The sequence below is a fragment of the Coenobita brevimanus genome, chromosome 88, assembly GCF_032717465.1.
Source record: "Coenobita brevimanus isolate Jiangsu-jjx chromosome 88, ASM3271746v2, whole genome shotgun sequence".
In the NCBI taxonomy this organism is placed as follows: domain Eukaryota; kingdom Metazoa; phylum Arthropoda; class Malacostraca; order Decapoda; family Coenobitidae; genus Coenobita; species Coenobita brevimanus.
In genome coordinates, this window is record NC_137041.1 from 16,680,534 (window position 1) to 16,688,141 (window position 7,608).

At 42.6% G+C, this 7,608-nt stretch overlaps 1 non-coding gene across 1 annotated transcript; it reads right to left on the reverse strand.

Annotated features, from left to right (window-relative positions):
* Window positions 1-2,076: 2,076 nt before the first annotated feature.
* LOC145411290 (5S ribosomal RNA) lies at window positions 2,077-2,195 on the reverse strand. The gene has a single exon (XR_013899408.1). It is a non-coding gene; the product is annotated as a 5S ribosomal RNA (ribosomal RNA).
* Between the last annotated feature and the right edge of the window lie 5,413 nt (window positions 2,196-7,608).

The window sequence follows — 7,608 nt, forward strand, 5'->3', positions numbered from 1 at the left end:
GCATAGACAAGATCGGAAAGGCTAGGTACATAAGTAAGTTTGATTTGTTAAAGGGATACTGGCAAGTACCTATGACTGAACGTGCTAGGGAGATCTCATGTTCTGTAACACTAGGAAAGACTTTTGCATGTTCTGTAATGCCATATGGTATGAAGAATGCACCAGCCACTTTTCAGAAGCTCATGAATGTTGTAACAGAGGGTTTGGCAGGGTGTGTTGTTTATATTGATGATGTATTAATCTTCAGTGAAAACTAGAAAGATCACTTATGCCATGTCAGTAAATTTCTTGAGCGTTTGGTTCAGGCTAATCTTGTAGCTACTTTATCAAAGTGTGAGTTTGGTCAAGCTAAAGTTCAGTACCTTGGGTACGTAATTGGTGATGGACACGTTGCACCGCCAGGAGCTAAGATTCAGGTTATAAGTGATCTTCCCAGACCTAAAAGTAGGAAAGAGCTACAAAGATTTTTGGGAATGGTAGGTTATTACAGGAGATTTGTTCTTAACTTTTCAATTCTTGTATCACCACTTACAGACCTACTGAAAAAGGGAGTTAAATTTGTCTGGACCGCTAACTGTGAATCTTCTTTCAGTAAACTTAAAGCTATCCTATTAAGTCAGCCAGTGCTCGCTACTCCAAATTTTGCTAAGCCTTTCAAGATGGCTGTTGACACAAGTGATACAGGAGCTGGGGCTGTTTTGCTGCAAGAGGATGATCAGGGTATTGACCACCCTGTATCTTATTACAGTAAGAAGTTCACTCCACCTCAAAAGAACTACTCCACTATTGAGAAAAAGCTTCTGGCCATGATTTTGGGTTTACAGCATTTTTCATTTTATTTGTGTTCTGGTTTTGACCCCAAAGTTATTTATACCGATCATAACCCACTGAAATTCCTTAGTAAGTTTAAAGATAAAAATCAGAGATTGACAAGATGGAGTCTACTTCTTCAGGAGTATTCATTAGACATACATGTCAAGGGGAAAGAAAATGTTATTGCAGATTGCTTATCTAGACTTTAGACAGATTGTTTTAGAGTAATAAGAAGTTTCCTTTGTAAATTTCTTTTTCTTTGTGGGGAGGTGTTACATAGCCTATGATTTCATCATCCTTTGTATAATTCTAACATACAGTATGCTAGATGCTTGATCACGATTCGCCACGTGGCTTCTATAGTGACCAGGCTTGCGTGTTCTACCTCACTCCCCCCTTTTCCCCCTTAGAGTAGAGTAAGTCGTTCTTTCTGTTGTTCAGAGCAGGAGTGTCAACTCTTCGTCCTCTGTGCCTTCATTTGTGCGTCCTTCTTGCAAGTTGAATCAAGCTCTGCCGGCCCCCTATGTAATGAGCTCAGTCTCTGCATTAGTTGCCACTTAGATCTACTCTCATTTTGTTCACATCTCTGTCCTCCCCTGTATAGTGTATTATTATTTTTGTGAGTGCTCAGGAAGTCTCCAACCATCTAGCTGCTGTATAATTTGAGTATGGGTGTTATTTCCATTTTTCTTGTACTGTGTAGCATGGGGCGTTGATTCGTGAGCCTGGTAAAGTTTTTACTGTCAGCCAGTGTTAGTAATAGTTTGTATCTGTAATAATATTATATGTATTGCTTTAACTGAGCATTATCCGGTTTTCTCATTTTATCAGCGCTGACTTAGATAAATTTGCTCTTGCTAAATTCGTGTTAATAGAGGCTATTGCAGTTAACCATATATGTAACCTGTTTTGCCATTACATTATCCTTATGAGCCCTGAATGTTTAGTTGTTACTTTGAGCATTAAACTTTAACTTGTAATTTTACCTAATTCTTTTGTTTTGAACCTGGAACTTTGCGGGACAGTAGTGATTTTAGTATTCTCGCTTGAAGTGTTTATTATCTCTCTCTGTTCCATAACAATATATATATATATATATATAGGATTGCTTTCGTTGGAATCATGAATTAGGAGATAAATGCTGTTTTTTCATTCATTCATTGCCAGACACCATGTATCCCAAACGGGGTGGCCAAGGGCTTAGAGTTAATTGTTTTACAGGGAGGGGCACTAATCCTCCACCAACCCCACTTGACGTAGGGATGCCAACAGCATCTGGTGTTCCCAGGCGGTCACCCATCCAAGTACTAACCAGACCCAACGTTGCTTAACTTCGCTGATCGAACGGGAAGCGGTGTACTCAACGTGGTATGGCCGTTGGCCATAAATGCTGTTGATTTAACAAAAAGCTGTGCTTAAGAAAGTAATTTGCCTTTCTGTCCAGAGAGAAATATCCAATTAATGAGAGAAAACTTATGAGTTCGCCAAAAATCTCCGGGTGCCAACCACCAGAGAGAGAAAAAAATGCGAACATAAGGCATCTAACAGAAGTTACGCAGCCTGCCAAATTATTTGACAAAGTCAACTGGCGTTACCCAGAATAAAACTGATCTTTCATTTTGTCCGACGAGACGTTATCCTGGGATAAATAAACTCCTTCGTCATCAGCTAAAGGAAAAATTCCTTGTTTAGCTTGAGCGCCATATTTACTCATATCGCATAAAATCATGTGTTTGTAGCCGGAATGAAGCCCCTTATCTATGGCCTGGCAAACTCCCTGTAAAGAGTACCCGGTACTATTTTCTATCGACAAACTGAGTTAAGCGGTGAGACTCATCTTTCGTGTAAGGAAATCCACCCCGCCTCTGTGTGTGTAATTCACCGGGTCGGTCAGGATCACTTGATGGTCTTGATCGTCAGCTTTTACCCTCCCGGAAGGGAGCTGAGAGCTCATATAGTCCGATCTAAGGGCAAGGCTGTAACCTTCACACACGCACACACCCGTCCCCTTGCTCCAGGGGGACAGTAACCACCCACTTCGTCAGTGAAACTTTTTCGCAACCTGAGCGAGGCGCGAATTCCCGTCCACTAGTTGGCAAGCGAGAGCGTTACCACTGCACCAGCGAGCGGTGTGTGTGTGTGTGTGTGTGTGTGTGTGTGTGTGTGTGTGTGTGTGTGGAATTGAGAGTCATCTGACTTGTGGAGCATGATATGCGGATTGGTAGGTTGGTAACTGGGTGGGTGGATTGGTTAGTGTAGGCTGGTTGTTTCACAGGCGGACTAGGTGGAGTTAGTGGGCGAGAGGGAGGGAAAGGGTTGTTGGGCTGGTTAAGTGGGGTGGAGTGGGGTTCGTGCATTGTTTAAGTGAGGTGGGTGGTGGGGCTACCTATAGGACAAGGCAAGAGACTGGTTTGTGTCGTCCTACTTTTGAGACATACTGTATTGAGTAAGGTTGTGGATATGTGCGTTGATGGGTGGGTGTGTAGATGGATGAACGGATTGTGGGAAAACAGGCCACTGGGATTAGGTGATTTGAGTTAATGTCCGAGTTGGGAAAATCGGTCCACAGGGGATATTATTCTAGAATCATGCTGAAGTAGGTATATATATCCAGTGAGTTACAACAGGTCCATCGAGCAATACGTCTGTTGGTTAGGAGGTCTGTGTTTCAACTGCACGCATCAGTGGGTGATATAACCACGTCGGATAACAGGTTTATGGGGAAAATAGGTTCATTGTGAAAAATACATCCATGGGTATACGACCATGTAGGAAACCTGCATTCATAGAGAGATTCAAGGTCGACGGAAAAATTGGTCCGTGGGGAGAAAATACATCAATGGGGAAAATTAGTTCGGGGGAAAATAGGTTACGTACGGAAGTAGGCGTCTTTGGAAAAAAAAAAAAGTCATTAAGGAAAATAGGTCCATAAGGGATTGTGCTCCGAGTGGTGAAAATGTCCATTGATAAAAATATTCATGTGGTGAAAATAGGTCCATAGGGGCATACACGTACTGTAAACATACATGGAAATATTTAAAATAAATGGGACCTAAAACATCCAACTTTTAACAACGACCGTTGCCTAGAATTAGGCTTACCACTGCACAGTGCATACCTTGCACCAAACAACCATTAGCCAGACCCTATTACCACTTCGTCATCCAGTTATTATATTTCATAATTTACCTTCATTTAGCCATTTACGCATAGAAAGCCAACCGAAACGGAAGGAAAAATCCCTGTTTAACTGTGCTGAGCACCTCATTTCTCCACCTCATTCCTCTAAAATTCACGGGCACCCGCTACTCTCTCTCTCTCTCTCTCTCTCTCTCTCTCTCTCTCTCTCTCTCTCTCTCCTGTTAACAAATGAATGCTTCGAACTTGTTCACTCTGTGTTCGCTGGTTCAAACCTACAGGAAGTCGTGGAGTGGAACCAAATATACATATTTATAACTTGCTTGGGTCTATACGAGAAACAAGTTATTAAATAATCAGTATGATATATTCGTATTATCAGAGTCAAACCTTCAGAATAAATATTACTATTGCTTTATCTATTAGTACAAGTCCAAAGCTGAAGGAATATTTTTCGACAGAAATGCATCGAAGGCAACTTCTGTACTCGTGAATGCGACGCTGTCACATACACAGGTTGGCTGGACGAGGGTGGTTAAGAACTCCTGTCCGCAATAGTACAATAAATGTGAAATAAAAGTGATTTGGAGAGCCTCAAAGTCACCGAGAAGACGAAACAAGGAGGAGGAAGAGTAGGTTGATGATACGAGAGGAGAGAGAGCAGCAGTGGATGATGGTGCTGGAGAGTGCATTTAGTGGTCACTGGAGGTAAATGGTGTCTGAAAACGTGGGAGTCAGCAGTATACTCAGTGCTTAGAGAGAAGAAAATGGTCCTTTGGAATGTGTAGAGAGTCAGAAGGGATGAAGATATAGAACGTTTTTTAGTAGCTTGCTGGGTGGAAAGGATTCTCTCAGGGAGGAGGAAAGTAAAAAATATTTGTAGGAATAGGAAGGTCTGGTAGTAAGTTCATAAAATGTGAACAATTCTCTTCTGCTGGAACAATCACAAAGAAGGGAGATCCCTGCTAAGTGGACTAATAAATTTATTTTCATTATACTCTTATGCACACTTGGTTACTGGATAACAGTGCACCATACGAGTAGGTGGGGTGTGGGAATTGGCAGGGGAAGGACGTACATTAATAGTTAATTTCATTTCTGTAATGTTTCTTTCTAAGTTGAGTAAATCGACTACAATGAGCTGAAACACTTTAGAACTGTATTAGTTCTCAGCCAAACGTTTATCGAACTGTTTTTTTTTTTTTTTTTTTATGGCACAGAACAAAAGTGCCCGCCAAGTGATTCCAGGGCAAGACAATTTTGTGAGGCCATTAATAGCCAACTCGGGACGCAACGGAGCACAGTCCATTTGTGCTCCTGTGGACGAATCCATTAGACAAAGATATTGGACGTGATCTTACGTCATTCCATGTGTAAAGAAGCTCTCATCTTGAACTTGATCACTCAGAGGACGAAAGTTCAACTGCAGTTGTCATCCTATGGCACCGATGCCCTTGCATTGGTGACGAATACTCAGGTGCAGCTTCAGCACACTGGAAGTGGAATGGGAGCAGGCTGTTTCTCGACCACCTGCTGAGTAGCAAGGCACAGCATCCTCAGTCTTTTCTCTCCGTTGGGCTCCTCTGATCACAACCTTATCACCTTAACCTGTCCTATCGCTCCGGTACAGCCTGTGGACCCTCCAAAGAAAGGTTGTCTGTGGCACTTTGGAGCTGCTGATTGGGAGGCCCTCAAACAGTGCTTCTTTGATTTTCCCTGCAATGATTATTGCTTCCATGGCTGGGAGCCATCTGAGTGTGCCTAGGGCATTGTGGAGGTTATTCTCTCGGGCATGGAAGCATACATTCCTTTCTCATATCCTTTAACTAATGCAAGAAAGCCTTGCTTTAATCACACCTGATCTAATGTTGTCCACAACAAGGAGAAGGCCTATAAAAGGTACCAGAGCCAACCTACCCCTGAATCACATCTTTTTAACGTTTCTGCCCGGAATTGTGCTAAGTCTGTTCTTCGATTTGCTAAAAATAATTTCATCTGTACTAAATGCTCTCAACTTTCCATCTCGAACTCTTCCCGCTGCTTCTGGCACCTTGCCAAAAACCTTTCTAACAACTTTACCTCATCAACCTTCCCTCCTCTTTTCTTCTCTGATGGCTCTGTAGCTATTTCTTCTACTGATAAAGCAGATCTCTTCACTCAGACTTTCTCCTCCAATTCCACTTTAGACGATTCCGATGCTGTACCTCCATCACTTCCCCCCTCTGACTTCCTCTTGGCTGACATTAAAATTTCTTCAGCTGATGTATTTTCTGCCATGACAGGCCTCAATACTAATAAGGCATATCGGCTTCCTGTTGTTCTGAAGAACTGTGCTTCTGTGTTTACACCCTGCCTAGGCAAAATCTTTCACCTTTGTCTAACAACATGTACCTTTCCTTCTTGCTGGAAGTTTGCTCTCATTCAGCCAGTCCCAAAGAAGGGTGACCATTCCCAACCCTATAACTATCGTTCAGGTGCTTTAACATCCTGTATCTCAAAAGTTTTTGAGTCAGTTCTTAATAGAAAAATTTTAAAGCATCTTTCCTATCACAACCTTCTTTCTGATCGTCAATATGGGTTCCGCCAAGGATGCTCCACTGGCGATCTTTTCACCTACCTTTCAGGCTCCTGGTCATCCTCCTTTCGGGACTTTGGCGAAAGCTTTGCCATTGCACTTGACATCTCAAAGGCACTCGATCGAGTCTGGCATAAATCTTTAATTTCCAAACTGCCCTCTTACGGTTTCCATCCTTCTATCTGTGCCTCCATCCCTAGCTTTATTTCTGATCGTTCTATAGCCGCTGTTGTAGACGACCATCGTTCTTCTACTAGATCAATTAACAGTGGTGTTCCTAAGGGCTCTGTCCTATCACCAACTCTCTTCCTCTTATTCATCAATATCCTTCTAAGCTGTACCTCTAACCCTATCCACTCATATGCTGATGACTCCACCCTTCACCATTCCATTCGATTCCTGCAACGTCCATCTCAGCAGTTACTTCAGCAAACAAGGGATGAGGCTATGGCACACCTAATGTCCGACTTGACTCGTATCTCTGACTGGGGTAAAAATAATCTGGTTGTTTTTAATGCATCAAAGACTCAGTTGTTACAGCTATCATCCCGATAAAATCTTGCACAGGTATACCCACTAATGTTTAATAATATTCAGCTTAATCCTGCATCATCCTTGAACATGCTTGAGGTTTCATTTACTCAGGACTTATCTTGGAAAGATCATATTACATCTCTTGTAAAATCTGCTTGTAAGAGATTAGGTGTGCTAAGCCGACTCCATTCCTTCTTTACCCCTGCATAATTGTTGACTCTAAACAGGGGTTTTATCCGTCCCTGTGTGGAGTACAACTCTCATGTGTGGGGAGGCTCCCCACATACAGCTCTTCTCAATAGGGTGGAAACAAAGGCTTTTCGTGTCGTTAACTCTCCTCCTCTTAGTGACTCCCTTCAACCTCTGTCTCTTTGCTGCACTGTTGCATCTTTATCTCTTTTCTATCGCTACTGCAATGGTCTCTGCCTCTGCAGTCCGCAAGCATCCCTCCTCCTCTACGACGGGCGCGTAGCACCCGTCTAGCAGCAAACTCTCATCCCCTTTCTATCCAACTCTCTAAAGCAAGAGTTAATCCTTACTCCCAGTCC